The sequence below is a fragment of the Paramormyrops kingsleyae genome, chromosome 25, assembly GCF_048594095.1.
Source record: "Paramormyrops kingsleyae isolate MSU_618 chromosome 25, PKINGS_0.4, whole genome shotgun sequence".
In the NCBI taxonomy this organism is placed as follows: domain Eukaryota; kingdom Metazoa; phylum Chordata; class Actinopteri; order Osteoglossiformes; family Mormyridae; genus Paramormyrops; species Paramormyrops kingsleyae.
Window position 1 is genome coordinate 22,227,035 of NC_132821.1, and position 16,879 is coordinate 22,243,913.

At 43.0% G+C, this 16,879-nt stretch overlaps 1 long non-coding RNA gene across 2 annotated transcripts in view; it reads right to left on the reverse strand.

The window, feature by feature from the left end:
- LOC111837397 (uncharacterized) overlaps positions 1–15,880 on the reverse strand; it is a 50,793-nt gene extending 34,913 nt beyond the window's left edge. For both annotated transcript variants that reach the window (XR_002836651.2, XR_002836650.2), the window contains exons 1-2: positions 15,676–15,880; positions 15,394–15,467 (exon numbers count right to left, since the gene is read on the reverse strand). This is a non-coding gene — a long non-coding RNA (uncharacterized lncRNA). The remainder of the gene's footprint in view (positions 1–15,393; positions 15,468–15,675) is intronic.
- Positions 15,881–16,879: the final 999 nt, after the last annotated feature.

Here is a 16,879-nt window from a genome sequence, read left to right on the forward strand (position 1 = left end):
GGCACAGCCTTAGGGACGCATGGAGCAAGAAGATGGAGGAACGGCGCCCCACGCTGGTCCTCTCCTCCCCACGCGGACTTGATTACCTATCGATTTTCTGCAGTGTTATACTTGTATCTGTAACAAATGTGCAGTGTTCATTCTCAGGATGATGGCAGTTTATTAAGCTGCCTGCTCATTGGCTGGAGCAGTGAGAAAAAACCTTTTCCCACTTGAACTTTAAGGTCTACACTCTTAGTAATAAGGGTTCTGCCTGGAGGGTAAGGTTCTGCCTAGAACCATCAAGTGTTCATCTACAGAGACAAGTCAAAGAAGCCCGTATAGTTAGAGGTACAACCTTTATACGAGTTTGAGGTTCAGAAGCTGTTCTTGGGCTCCAAAGGCACGACCGGTGAATGGGACTCGGAATGTGAAACCTTCCATTTTACCTTGCAGTGAATATTCCACTCCTCACGTCATAAATCCCAGTGCGTGACAATGTGTGAAATTCGAGTAGTCCTGATGAAAAGCACCTGAGAGGCAGGGTGAAGAAAGAAACTTCCCTGGAGGTGTCCATCGTCACCCATGCCTCACTCTCTTTCAGACTCTTTTCTGGATATGGGCATCAGCGAGACAATAAACACGCCGATAATTTAAATGTCACAAAGCGCTGCCGGTAATTAATGTCACACCACACCACGTTCCATGTTCCTATCATCCCATTCAACCAATTAATCACTTAATTATTGTGCTCCTTGTGACTGGAGTGGACACCATTTGTCACAACGCATTGCTTCCATTGTCACCCTCTAAGTATCAAAAACCATATCCACTGTGGAAATGAAATTCTGGACAATACATATTTATACTATAATTCTTTATGTAGGGTCTCATGGGGCAAAGATTATCAGACCAACTGTTCTGCTGCCTTATAATTTTATTGCAATAATGCTTCTGTCATGGATATGGAACATTCTGGGGTATTGGCAATTCAAGATGGCAAGCATATGCACAAAGCAACAGGATTCTTACCATAACCACTAAAGTCAAAATATTCTTCAATATGCTGCAGTAATTGCTAGAATGATGTGATGCAAGTATCCAAGTGTTTTCTCCTTAATAATAATTTCTAATAATAAACACAAACAGGAGAAGATTCGATCTCCCGGCTAATAAACAAAACCGCTTTAATGACAGAGATACGAGCCAATGAGCTTCAGCAGTCTGATCACAGAGGAATCGGCAGACCGGTATCTCTCTCAGGCTGATGCAAGTTGCCATGACAACCTCTCAATCCCATACCCTTCAGAACAATTAGAATTCAGCACCGTTGCCACCAGGGCCAGGGACAGGCCTCGCTAGCCAGCCCTGGATGACACTATGTGAGCATGTTCCCCCTGCACTCCACAGAAAGATCATGTGACTGAAGCTGCTAAGGCCACTTAAAGGGACGTATTGTTAGACACCCTACACATTCATGTGTGTCTTTAAGGGTTGTGCTTATTTACTGTGCCAGCTTATTTTAACAGGTAGCATTCTGCCTGTGAATGTAGCAGACAGCCTTAAATCGATCACCCTGTACAGTTTTATAAGCTTGTGGTGTTGTTTCTAAAGCAAACCACCTTCCTGCAACATTAAGAGTAATTAATAATCCTGCAGGGTATCGCTCGTTGGCATATTTTAAGTGGAATATGACGCGGTCGATTCAGCCTGCCGATTCACAGTTCCACAGAGCAGAACAGCCAGCCAAACATCAAAGCAGGCCTGCTTTGGTTCTTCACCCACCCAGTGTTAATCAAATTGCAGCGTTTTCGTTCTCGCAAAGCACAATTGCTCCTGTTCCAGCTCACGTTCCTGCAAAGATCCGACATGCAGTGCAAAGTCACCTGAGTTTTAGGAATGTTAAGCCTTAAAAGATACAGCAACACTTGTTACGGCGCGGCACGGCGTAGGTGGGAAAAAGGCGATGATCCACTTTCAGCTTCAAGACAAAAAGGGGCTTATTAAACGAACAGAACACACTGGGGTAAACTACAAAATAAAGAGAGGGGTCAAACACAAACTGAGAGAAATAAGAATAAACAAAAGGCACCAAAAGTAACTGGGCTAAACAGGGAGCAGGACTGGAAAACCAAGTGGCGTTTACAGCGCACAGGAACATGAACAATGACAGACTAGAGAACAGAGTGGACACAGACACTTAAATACACAAGGACAGGCAGGGCAAACAAGGGGCAGGTGTAACAAGATCAATTAACCAATCAGAGGCATGGGGCAACAAACAACCAACAGGTGAAACAACTTACCATTAACAAAGAGCAGGAGCCAGGGAACCTACTGTAACAAACACTGAGGGGTAACGGCACCGGGGAAGACTAGGAACGTAAGGCTACGTAAACAGAAAAGCAGGCACGGCAGGCTAAATCAAAAGCGAGGACAAAATGCAAAGACAAACACAGGAAAAACTGATAATATTTAAATAACAGATGAGACTGGCCGGCCGTAAACCCATGAGCAGAGGGTTTACAGCCTTAGGGCCGCACAGTCAGCCCATAGGGCTACGCGGCACTCTGGGGAACAGGGGAAATACACTAGGGACTAAACCAGAGGAGGGAACAGGATGGCCAGTGACACCTGCTGGCCAAGCAGGGAAGAGGCATGAAGGGCAGAGACAGACGGGCGCTGACACTGACACCAGGCAAAAGTTTTTACACACCACAGGTTTTGCCACTTTACCATTTATTTAAAAAAAAATGCTGATTTCTAATTCTTGTTAAGCATCGGAAAGTTGAGTGAACACCTATAAATGAAAATATGTCAAATACCACAAACTTCCTTCATAACATGGAAAGAGTATGTAACAGTGCATGTCTGACATCCTATTAAATGGCTGTGTGGTGATGGCGCAGTCAAATTCTAGGCCGTCCTTTAACTTTAAATGAACTTGTTAACCATTTCATCCCATGAAACAGAGCAGTATTTAATGTCCCTTGGAGAAAGAATGACTCAAATTTTCTCTGCTGTTATAACTGCTAGAGGAGGTTACTTTGATGAATCATGACATTTTCTTGCTAATTAAGGTACTCAGATGGCAAACATACTGTAAATGTATTTGTTAGCAAATACTGATTGTATTTTTAGCAAATGTTAAGTGAGAAACATGCAAATGTGGAAAATCTCAGTGTGTGCGAAAACTTAGTGTATGTCAAGTGGATGTACAGTAGGTAGCAATCTGTGCCACCGCGGTTCTGGAACATTCCTCAGGAAGAGGACGCACTTTCAGTCCGTTGCCATGGCTACACATCAAAGACCCAACATTCTGCCCCATGACCTTCTGTTATTGTGTTTATTTTCTATGTCTAAAACCTTGTAGTTCCAAACATGGGGGGGGGGGGGGGTATATGAGAACAACAACATGCCATGATCATTCAACATTGAGTGTCTTTAGGGGTCGAGCCCAAAGGGAGTGTCGTGACCTGGGAGGTACTTGAAAGTACGATTCAGGAATGAACTCATTGGAGGTGGGGGGGATTTAGGATAAGGATTCAGTTCACACCACCCCCTCCCAACTCAACCAATTACAAGAACACACCCGTTAGACCCTAAAACATAATAGTAATATTAAACTACTGTACCCCCCACTTTTCCCCCGCTGAATATTTTGGCATCAAAAAGCCCCGAGGTTCACCTGGTGTCCAGACTCATTTGTAAAAACAACTGGAGGAAGCAGCAGATCCCACAGAGCTCTGACATCCATTTTAATCACCCGTCAGTCTCTTCCAAAAACACACCGGTTCCCGTGCATTTCAAGCAAGGTTCTCCTGGCCACCCCAGGGAAGCACCTTGAAAGCAACCCCCCCACCCCTGCCCAGTTATTGTTTACACCTCGTGAAGTTTTTGTCTTCGAAGGTAAAAATAAAATACAAAAATAAAGAAAAGGTGCAGTACTTTGATGTCTCACCAAAACCTTCAATTTAAATCTCATTCATGGTTTAATGGGCCTGTGATTTTTTGGCCCTAGAATTGATTTACATTTCTAAATTGTTGATTTATTATCTGATAATAGATTTTTTTTCAGTCCCTGACTCTGAGAGTCTTCTTTATTAGACCCACATTCGCGAGCCTTGCCCAAAATGACTTATTTATATGGTGAAATGAAGGGCATTACCTTCAAAATAATCCCACAATACCAGTGGACGGTTATATAATTTTTTTAGGTATAAAAACAATAGCTATACAAACATAACATCGTGCTGCATTAAACCCAATGACTTAAGTTTAATAAAAAATAACTAGTTCTTACCAATAAAAATTAACTGGAAGATTCCAGCTAACGGTTCCTGGGTCTGATATCCCAGAGGAGTGCAGCCATGATGGAATGACTGGTCACTGTCTTCTAGACCACCTCACGTCCCAGCTAACGGTTCCTGGGTCTGATATCCCAGAGCAGTGCAGCCATGATGGAATGACTGGTCACTGTCTTCTAGACCACCTCACGTCCCAGCTAACGGTTCCTGGGTCTGATATCCTAGAGCAGTGCAGCCATGATGGAATGACTAGTCACTGTCTTCTAGACCACCTCATGTCCAAGCTAACAGTTCCTCAGTGTGACGTTCCAGAGCAGTGCAGCCATGATGGAGTGACTGGTCACTGTCTTCTAGACCACCTCACATCCCAGCTAACGGTTCCTGGGTCTGATATCCCAGAGGAGTGCAGCCATGATGGAGTGACTGGTCACTGTCTTCTAGACCACCTCACGTCCCAGCTAACGGTTCCTGGGTCTGATATCCCAGAGGAGTGCAGCCATGATGGAATGACTGGTCACTGTCTTCTAGACCACCTCACGTCCCAGCTAACGGTTCCTGGGTCTGATATGCCAGAGGAGTGCAGCCATAATGAAATGACTGGTCACTGTCTTCTAGACCACCTCATGTCCAAGCTAACAGTTCCTCAGTATGACGTTCCAGAGCAGTGCAGCCATGATGGAGTGACTGGTCACTGTCTTCTAGACCACCTCACATCCCAGCTAACGGTTCCTGGGTCTGATATCCCAGAGGAGTGCAGCCATGATGGAGTGACTGGTCACTGTCTTCTAGACCACCTCACGTCCCAGCTAACGGTTCCTGGGTCTGATATCCCAGAGGAGTGACTGGTCACTGTCTTCTAGACCACCTCACGTCCCAGCTAACGGTTCCTGGGTCTGATATCCCAGAGGAGTGCAGCCATAATGAAATGACTGGTCACTGTCTTATAGACAGTTACTCAGCACGAAGTTCCACAGCAGTGCAGCCACGACAGAATGTCACTGTCTTCTAAAGCACCTTGCATCAACCCTCACCTGTTTTCCATAATTGCACGGTGTGGTAAACCCAGCTCAGCAAGAAGGCTGGAATGGATGCAGAAGCGGCCCTGCTCTCCCCGGCAGGTCAGGGAAAAGCAGGACTTCATGCGTGAGGAGCATGAAGCCCTGATATTTACCCAAGTCATGCAGGGGCCTTCCTGAACTTCACAGCTCCCACCACCCCCCCACATGGGAGTAGAAAAGCCATCACTGATTACCACAGTCATCTGCGTCTGGCGCGCTCTTGTGATGCTCGCCATTTGCCATATTGTCAACCGCAATCAAACATGTAATGCCTTCGCAGGCCAGTTGATCCGGGACAGTAACCAGAACAAAGGAGCAGACTCTGACATACTGCATGACCGCAAATGCAGAAACAAGAAAAGGAAGTAGACTGGGGTGTCGGATTCGGGGCAGTGAGGGGTAAAACTGCACATGGCTTTAACCGTTACAGATGGATTTGCACGTATCTGGGCCGCCTTGTGGAGCAGCTATGGATCTGGGTTATGGGAACCATCCAGAAAATGTGACGCTCTGGAATGTCACCGAACTCCCTGGAGAGCAGGCGGGCGACGGCTTGCTGATACGAAGGCACGGGAGAGTACATTATAAGAATATTTACATATTCTCACGATCTATTAGCTCGGCAAACATGCCCATGGCCAAAAGCTAATTTTACAGCCTACAATTTACACTTCTGTCCTGTTCTACAGCTCAATATTCTGTAGTGGTTTCTGCCGGTAAAAATCATGATAAAAAAAGATACAAAAGCAGGTCCCCAGGCAATGTGTCAATTTAAGGCTTGTTTGGAACCTCGGTCCTTGTCTAGCACGCCGCTTACTGGAGAAAGAGGCAGGATATGGGGATGAATGGAGGTGGGAAAGATGGACAGACAGAAGACAATCGCAGGAATGTGAAGGGAAATTGCATGGGGGGGGGGGGGCTTCAGAAATGTCCGGAAGCATTTTCCTGTCCCTGCCTCTTTCCAGGATGCGCAGGCAAGCTGCCACGGGCGGAAAGGTTAACCGGAATGAGGTCTGTTTGCATGCAGAAGAAGCCAGGCGTTCTCCTCCCACCCGGAGACACAATTAAGGCCGTCACTTACGATAGCGCGAGAGGCATCCGATTCATTCGCGGAGAAGCATGTGAAAATAGATCCTGAATTAATCTTACTCGCAGGCAGATAAAAGCAAGGCTCGTTTATTTTTCCTTTTCTTACTTAAGATTGGCACAAAAGGCTCTTATGCTGCTGCATTAAAGACACTACCGACGATGTCGGCAAACGATTTACATCAGGACAAGCTGAATAACTGTGAACACACGGCAGAGGCGGGGAGGCAGTGGGGGGTAAATAAGGGTGAGCGCTACGCGACCCTGGGTGGTCTGGCCATCAGTAATTTCCTGGGGATGCACCACGAGTGCCGATGTACAGGGGCGCCTGCGGTTAAAAGGAATTTTATGGCATCAGACATTCATCATTGTCGCCCACCCCTCCACCCCCCAATCCCACCCACACAGCTGAAGGGATCTAGATCAGGGGTGTCAAACTCCAGTCCTGGGGGGCCGGAGCCCTGCACATTTTTGGGTTTCTCCTCATTTAACACACCTGATTCAACTCCTTGCACCTCCTTGTGCTAATTACCACACAGCTCTTGAGCTGAATCATTTGTTGGGGATCAGGGAAAGAACTAAGCTACACAGGGCTCCGGTCCTCCAGGATGATCTAGATGGTCAGAAAACAGTAACTGAAAAAAATAAAACACTGCCTTGTGCCCCAACATGGCTTAATCACTTGGTCATCCTGCCTGTCCACTCGATTTGGTAAAAGTGAACTCAGCATGCCCCTCTCAAAGGCCACGCCCTCAAAGACCATGCCCCTCGAAGGCCACGCCCCTCGAAGGTCACGCCCCTTAACCACCACACCCCCTCAAACTTCATGCTGCAGATTTGTACTGATATTGATTTAACTATGCAGCAGAACCCAGTAATATGTCTGGCACCAGCCCCCCCCCCCCCCCCCAAAAGTCGGGGCAGAATATGGCAAGCAGTATGAATCACACCTGCCTGCACGACGACAGCAAAGCATCAGACTTGTTTTGCATACGACACATAAACTGCGTTAAATCATGCTGTAAGGGGGACCCCGCAATAACTCCGGCCTGGAATCGATACAACGTGGCTAGCTGGGATCTTAAAGCACGCCGTTTCGTATTTAATTACTCCAATATTACTGCATAATGTGTCAGTTTGTTTGGGCTCTGAGTCCCATAACGGTGTCTGATTCGAACTGTTGTTTATCCGAGCGGCTGTATATTATCTGGCCGTTTAGGGTTCTTCTGAAATGCAAGCTGTAGTTTTGACAGAAACTTCCCTAGGCCTACGAGACACTGGAAAAGAGCGGGATGCTGGGACATGTAGGACGAGCAGAGAAAACCACCATTAGGGTAAATAGATTTTTTATAAGGGACTGTGGAGGGAGAAAACTGACGTACAGACCAGACAGAAAGTCAGGATTTTTTAAATCCTTTTGCAGTCAATCCACAGAAATAGAATTGACATTATTCTGAAATACAGGTCCTGATGTACAAGATATTTGCTAATCAGTGTCTACAAAGCAGCCAACTGACTATAATTGTAAGTAAGGTTTATTTACAAAGTGCCTTTCACAGACATGTAGTCACAAAGCTTTGTACGACAAAATAAAATAAAATAAAAAGCAGTAAACAAGAAACATTAAGACACACATTAATCGATAACACAGAATTGTAATACAGTTAATATCAATAAAAATCTAAACCAAAGCCTGATTAAACAAGACTGTTAAACTGTTTTAATTAGTATAATTACTGTTAACTGTTTTAATTAGTATAATAATAATAATAATACTGTTATGAGAGGATCATAATAGACAGAGAATATTTTCTTCATAATAAGCTGAAATACACCTGTGTTATTTTTAATAAGAATGTAGAGGACTGAGTCTGATGAATGTATATTTATTCAAAATTACCCCACGTCCAACTGCACCTGTAGAAAATTGATTGCCGTGGCCACTTGTATTTATGGGGGGAGGCTACACTGAACCGAGTCTCTTCTACGGTTCCACTTAGAAAATAATGATCCATATTGCATGTTTATTTTGATGTGGGGTGGCAATAGGAGTGGCCATGTATTTAACCGGGGCAGCTATGGCCTCTCCTGGCCGCCCCTCAGATCCGCTCCAGCATTTTCAAACTCTCATTCTCAGCCCAGTCTTTGGGGACCCCTAGACACTCCATGTTTTTGCTCCCTCCTAGCTCCCAGCCAATCAAAAACACTGAAATCCTGGTACAGGTGTGTTGGGAGCTGGGCGGGAGCAAAAACATGGAGTGTCTGGGGTTCCCCAGGACTGGGTTGAGATAGATTATTCTAATTGAACAAAGGAAACATCAGCATTGTGTCCATTCCCCCCCCCCCATGGAGATCTCATGGGATACACTGGCTGTCCACCTTGCAGTCCAGTTTTGACTCAGATCCCATGAGCAGATGTAGCCAATAGGATGACGCACAGCTATGGATCACCTGTACAAAGATTGCCATTTCAGGACACCTGAAAACAAAATGAAGACAGGAAACCCTGACCATCTCTCACCCAAACAGCTTCGCAGTGCAAATAGAGCCTGATTTTACACCCGTTAAACTCTCTGTTGTAGCCATAGCAACTCGCTAAATTTGATAGTAAGACTATATTTCCTATTTGACTAGCCCTGGTTCCAACCCTAATGATATTACTTTTGTGAGAGCCTTTCTACAGGAACACAAAAAATAATGAATTGAGTTTAGAATGAAGAATAAAATATCCTATATACACAGGAATGGAATATAAAACAAACAAGTGAGTCTGAAAAGTTGTCAAGAAAATAATCGGTGTTTGTTTTCAAGAGCTCTGCAAATCTCAGTCTTGAATTAAAGCACCTCTTTGGAAGATAAAGGCCTCCCCTCTATGGTGGAAATGAAGAATAACTTCTCTTTAGCAAAAGAACGACTCCTTTGAAGCAGAATCTGCCCTAATCCATTGGCTGCCGCATGCTAAATGGCAAACCTGCAGCCATTAGCATAAAATTAGACTCCTACTGCACGCTTGTTATATATATAAAAAAAAAAAACATGCGACACTGTGATTATTTACATTCATGGAGTCTGTGTCCTTGTTGCATTGAAATCCAGGGATTAATTGTGACCTTATGAAAATAACAGGCTCCATCTTCATAATCCATTTTTCTGGAAATGTGGACTCCAAAGTAATAAACAATGGCAAGAGCAGAAATGCACCTGTGTCCCTGACAAGACGTGGATAACAGAAAACAATCCCTAATGCTTCTTCTCGCCAGTTCCAGGACTGCTAACAGCTTCGCAACGAATCGTAGATATTTGTAAAGTATTATGGCAAAACTCATTTTCTGGAGCCTAGGAGAAAAAAAAACAGTTATCCCTAGAAAAGACCCTCTTCAATCAGAGGCACAGTCTAGCCAACGAATTATCAATCATACAGCGCTAAACTCCCGTGACCCTGAGCAGGATTAGTGGCCAGGAGATGGATGGATGGAAAACACAAACTATGACTTTCAAGGAATGTCACTCCGCTACTTATTGGAGTTAAATGATCAGAGGGGAAAAAAGCAGATGAAACCTCTTTAAAAGATGGAGGACGGAGACAGATGGTGGGCTCATTAAATGATGGCTCCCCTACAGCAGTGTGACTTACAAGCTATACTTTGTTTAGTCTTTCATATGGTCAGTCATTAAAAATATTTCAGCATATTACCACACAAGACGCCGTCTCAGAACAAGGACGTTTTTGGTATAGATGGTAGGGACATGTCCCTATTGATATCGTAGAAGTAAGGTGTGTGTTTAAGGGGGCTGGGGATTTGGGGCCGATTTGACCCTCTACCAATGCTGAAACCAAATTTACACCCTTGTCTCAGAATCACATTTATTTCAACACAGAATAAAATAATAAAATCAGAGCTGTGGTCTGTGATGATCATCTGAGGATGTAATTATTGTAAACATTTCTTGTTAATTTCTTGTTAATTAAACAAGAACACTAGCACACAGTTATACTTCAATTTGACTATTAAAGTAGAGAAAATTCAATCCATGACCATCAAAATCAAACTTATAATTGAAAGATTTTTGAATATAGCACAGCAAAAAGAAACACAAAAATCACCAGGAAATTATAATAAATTGGTGTACCAAACATGCAATCTTTCTTCAGTTTTGCAAGGCGGTATATTGTAATTACTTTGGTTTGAGTTTGACTGTTGTTGTGTGACTCACTACAACGCTCTTTCTGGGACTGTTTTGGATAGCTAGGCTGGTATCATTATTTAGGACTACAGGAATAAAAAAAAAAAGAATTCAGATTAATGTGCTTTTTAATTCCACTGCTCCAAGATGCCGCAAGCGCAGTGAGGAACGGTTACTGGAACACGACCAGAGCGAGAGTGATGACTTTCCACAGGTTTGCCACAAAGAATCGGAGCTCATTACTTCCACCGACGCGCGAGACTTGCGCAGACACGGGAGAGCGAAAACGAGATCCGGGCCCGGCTCATCCCATCTCGCGGCGTTCCCTTAAAAAGTCCGTATGGAGCGGAGCCAGGACCAGCACGTCTCACACTTGTGGATTTTAATTACCTCCCAAAGAAGACAGGTGTGGAAACAGATGCACCCGTGTGCCACTTTACTGAGAGACAAGAACAGTTCCTGCCGTCACTGTCATTAGATAGAACTTCTCTATTAGGCGTGATGATGGAGTCAAGGTGCCCCAGAGGCAGGGGGGGACTCATCTTTCCCTCCCCCTGAAAGCCAGAGCGTAGGGCCAGCATACGCCGTTCATTTGCCCTATGTGTCCTTTGCAGCAGAAGTGTGCAACAGACTGTATATCAAAATCAGTTTAAAGTTTACCTCCGCTGCTTTTGCATGAGCACTGCACACGTTCTCCGAGACAACCGTAATCATTTTCATCCTTGCTGTTTAAATCACTTTGTGAGAAATTTATGAACTCCTATTTTGTTTTATAAATACCCCAATATTTATTACAACAGTCACATTGCTATATCTAAAACTAAATAACATTGCTATATTTATAACAAAATTGCATCGTTAGGATGGCACACTATATGCGTGCTGTATTAATATATGCAGCAAAATCCTTTTATATTTTTTTTCATGCCATCTGGATCGTTGACCAAATCGTTTTTTTTTTTTATTCGTTTATCATTTTTTTCTGATTCCGCAACTGTTTTCATGGCGGCGTTTGTATTGTTTTAAAGGCAGGCTATTTGTATAACCAATCGACGAAGGAAGTGTTTGAAGTCCCATTCCAAAGTACCGAAGTTTCAAAGAAGTACCTCAGCTGGTTTGGCACTTTGGGTACTGGAACATCTGGTACTGGTACTCAACGGGAAGTCAATAGAAAAGGGAAAATATTGAAAGTACCGTAGCAAAAGTACTGCTTTTGGTGTGGTGGAAAAGCACCCACAGAGGCTATGCAATACATACCCCCCCCATGCCTTCCCGCTTCGACTCTCATGACAGTGCATACTGGTGTCCTCTCATTCACAATTCACTCACACCATTCCAGTAAACAGTGAATCAGCCTGACTCTCCAAAGAGACTTTTTAGGTCAGTGAAAACAAATTAACACACTATAGCTCCAGACAAAGCGTATCAGCGCAAACATATAATCAGCAGGCATCACACAGCATGTGCTGCTGACTAAAATAATGGGGCGGGGGGGGGGGGGTTGTTTTCTCTCCCTTTTACACTCACATGTACATTTAATCATATGATTCGTCAGTTATTTTACTCCAGTGCTAGAACATGTGAGCTTATTGGCCGACCCCTGCCCTCTTTCGGATTAAAGCTACCCTGCGTACCGCTGCTAATGCCAGGCTGAGGAAAAGTTTCTTTATCCAACACAACGCGCAGTCATCCCTGCCACACTGACACCAAAGTGCAGGACACCATCTTTAATGTGCGTCAAGAAAGACCATAAACCAATTACACCATAAACGATTCCTAGAATTGAAGCCTTCGGTTCACCTCACTTCACAGCAAGTAGAAGCTACAGATCCTTGGACTGAATCTGCATCTTGATGCATTTACCATATTTGCTTCGAATCTGTTAAATCTGATCAATAAACCTCTCTGCAAATATGGCCGCTCTTCCACAGCAGCCACTGCACTCGTCTCATTCCTGTTCCTACTCGCTTTGTGAGAAGAGCTTTTCAGCTTCCCTTTTTCAGTTTTTTTTGTTTTTGCAAGATACCCAGTCTAAAAGTGTCCCGTGTTGTGTCACCTGCTTGTGCAGACATGCCTGATATTTCAGAGGCAGGCCTTGCAGATGAAGCCATCCTTGCCTCTTAAAGCACAGCGTCCTGCAGTGGGATATGAACCCAGCCTGGCCCACAACTGCTAACGCCACCACCCAACCCCCCCCCCCCCCCCCCCCTGCCAAAATGCCACAGAAGTGTGAAATTTAGTGCGAGACAAGACGCGGGCGGCAGTCAGCTGAACATCAATTAGCAGTCCTCAATCAACAGCTATCAATTAACAGCACTGTGAAACACAAGCCCCACCACACATCCAGACAAATGAACAACTGCCTAAGACTGAAACATGAAGTGTTTTCAGAACAAATATATCGCAGGGATCTTAGCCGTGACATTTTACTGGCAGTTTGCAGCAAACACTTCTACAATATGACAATCATGAGAATGGGAAATGTTGGGTAAGGGAACAGCAGGTCAGCACCGACGTCGCAAAAGACCTCCAAACGCCGCTGCAGGCTAACGGCCTCTGTCCCCTTGTTGATCCCTGCAGAAACAGCCTTTGTGTCAGTGAATTCCTCTGCCTCCCATCCAAATCTACACGTTAACATCATCAAACTTTTCAACCGGTATTATCCTACAGTCTGCATGTATGTTACGCAAGTTGTATTCCGTAAGCTGCTAGTCTTTCTCACGGCTGAAATCGAAAAAAAAAATAATAATCTTTGCTGGGATCAAGCCAGGGCCAGCCTCAAAAATCTACGGCTCAGAAGTTCACAAATCCCATCTGTGCTGTGATGGGGGGAGCCCTTACATCCGTATGATGGGGGCGATCCTCTCTTTACCATAAGAGGGGCAGATCTACCTTTACAGTACAGCTGGCGATGGCAGACACCTGACCTCTCTTAGGAGAGAAATAAAAAAAATAATAATAAAACTCGTAAAAATTTATGCACCCATAAACCAAAGGACATCTGGGTCTTAACACTTTTCGCATGATCCCGAGGAATATCTTTACAGACTGGGCCTGGGTGACTCGCCAAATAAAATGTTTACTGATAAATTGATATTGAGAGACTATTAGCGTAACCTGGGGACCAAATTAGCGAAAAGGTTTATTAAACAAACAAACCGGTTATTTTATTGTGAGAGGCAAACTCTGCATGCGTGAAATAGAAATGTAATTTCTCCCCTACTAATTTGCATCGCATTTCCCTTTTCCAAAAAACGTGAGAGGGGAGATTAGCGAGCAAACAATAAGTGTCTTTTAACGCAAGCGATGATTTACGGAGCAGCCCTCTTATTAACCGCTACAAATGCGCTCATTTCAAAGCAATAGGGAATACGCCCCAAGCCCAGGAAAAGCGCTGTCAGAACCCACATATGTGAGGCTAACAGAGAACCGAGGACAGTATCAGTATGACAAGCCAGATGATCTTTTATTAGCATAAGACTTACTCGACAAAACTTAATTCTTACTAGAAAAATAACATTCTCACTAGTAAAAATGCATTTTTACTAGAAAGAATATGAATTTAAGATATCTATAATGCAATTCTTACTAGTAAGAATGATCATTTTTACTAGTAAGAATTTGATTTTTACTAGTCATATATTTCCATTGACTTCCATTGTATTTTGGCCTGACATATCCTGAATTGAATTTTTACTAGTTAAAAGTCATATTGCAGAGCTCTATAATTCAATTCTTACTAGTAAGAACTCCTGTTGTAGATATCTGTAATCACATTTTGACTAGTAAGAATTCCAGGCCCACAAATCCATAATTGAGAATTACTAGAAAATAGCTTGTTATAGGTCTCTACAGTTACATTGTAGAGATCTGAAATTTCACATATCCAAAATGTGAATTTCAGATCTCTACAATGTAACTGCAGGGATCTATAATTAGATTTGAACTGTTGTTTTTTTACTTTTTGTGACCAGATTTTCCAAGTCCCAAAATTGGGCTCTTCTGCAGCAGGTGTATTTACTGCATATGAAAACTTCAGATGTGCAGTTGTTAAAACCGGGACATGACGACATATTTGTTATTTCTGGGGACACGGTGAATGAAACCAGGACTGTCCCAGTCAGGGGCGCCGTAAGGGGGAGAGGAAAGTGAGAACAATTCCAAGGGCCCCAGAGTGACAGGGCCCTTAAAAATTTTGGAAAATAATTGGATTGGTCTGGACTGGGGGGTCCAATACGATATATTTTCATGGGGCCAAAAATCTTTAGCAACACTCCTGGTCCCAGTCAAACTGGGCAGACTGGTCAGCTTGACTCGGGCTGTAGTGAAGGGAGACTTCATTCGCATGGATTTTTTGAAAAGAGAACTTTGATGATGATACCGTCAGACTGCTGGATTTATAGGGAGACTGATTTTATTTATTTATTTTGGGGGAGGGGGAGGGATTAAACCATATTTACAAATATTAATTTACCATATTAATTGTGGTAGGACACAGACACACTCACGCTTGACTCCATTGTCTGCTTCTGTCAATTTCTACGTTAAATACAGATATTTCACTTTAACGAGTAAACATTTACTCTTGTTTGTAAATTTCTTATGTTCTTATGTCTAAATATAATCTGTTATAAAAACCTAATCTTAATATGTCGAAACATATACTTCCTTTGGTTATGAAAACAGTATTAGATGTATTATAATACATTATAAACAGCTTGTTAACTTAATGAATTTGGGCAGCTTAACACTGACATTTGTCATCTCTCATTTCTCACCTCTATTTCCGTGCGTACGTCTCTCATTACTCTCTGCTGCCTGCAGACATCCCTGCTGTCCCTCAGCGAACGTTCTAAACTCCAAGCATAACATGATAAAGTTTAATCTAATTTGAAGTTCTGCTTTGACCAAAAGCTGCAATGGGTAGATTTTGGCGTTTGCTTAATGGAAAACTGTGGTGCTTCTTTGTTTTTGCATCATTTTGCAGTGCTGTAATTCCTTCACATTTAACTGAAATTCTGGCTGGAGACCAACACACGTGGCGGAGAACGAGCACCTACCTCAGGAAAGTTTTCCATTTTCGCCGAGCGTGACTTGTATACATGTTGTGAGTCGTTTTTCTTTGACGCTGGTGGCTTGTTACAATTTGTTTTGTTGTCCTCCTCATCTGTCTCTCCCTCATCATTGAGAAAATATTTTTTTTTAACTAACCTTAGCTCTAGCTAGCAACTGCTGGCAACGTTTGGGGTCGTGGACGTAGATGCGCGCGGCAGACCAACAGCCCGCGCGGTTGCTAGGCAATAAGATAAACTTTGGTATTTCTGCTACCAATCAAATTGGTAAAAAAGCGGTAAAGCGGTATGTTGATAAAATAACAGTTTTAAAAAAACATTTAATGCAATATCTGTCATTACTGTAGTAAATACCTAGAATATTATCTACTACAGTAAATACATATTAAGCTGTTTTGGTTAACTATGGCTTCATGATTACAGTTAGCCACACTGCTACCGCGCTAATACACCTTATTGAAATATTACCAGCTTACAGCTTTTCCCAAGTCAAATGGTTCATTGTGAATACCACCAACTTTATGGCAAAATAGCTAAAAAATATTTCGTGGTAATTTATTTGTCAAAAAAATACCAGGTTGCGGTACAGTGTATTTTTATGTTCACTTTTTAAGTGCTGCATTTTTAAACAGCGATCAAACAAAAAATGTCTTTTTCATGGTATCTCATCTCCGTCCGTTTGAATCACGTAGAATATCACTGAAATCAATTAAAAACTTCTGTTTGTCCATATTGACCTATATTTTTTACCCTAATTACCCCCAGTCCCACTCTAAAGTGCGAGGTGTGAATGGGTTCATTACATAGTGGTGGTTTTTACAATGTTTGCCCAATTTATCTTGTACTGTAGTTAAAGAATGATAATGCATTTTGATCAGTGGACACCTTTGATAGGTGGCTGCTTTCGGTACAAGTTGATAAACAGGAAAGAATACTTTGCCTGGCAGCCTTAATGAAACATTATTCAATAGTTACATTATTTTGATCAGAAAATGGTTGAAAATTCTTAAACATTTCTATAATGTTAATATTTCTAACAATATTTCTCCTTAAAAGATTAAGAATTAAAGTTTTAGCGTGCTGTATGTGAAAATAGGAACTACGGGCTTACCAGAGGGCCGGTGCTTGAGATGTAAAAAGCTGAACTCATTTAGAAACTGTTCTTAGTGTTTGGGGAAGATGTATTCAATGA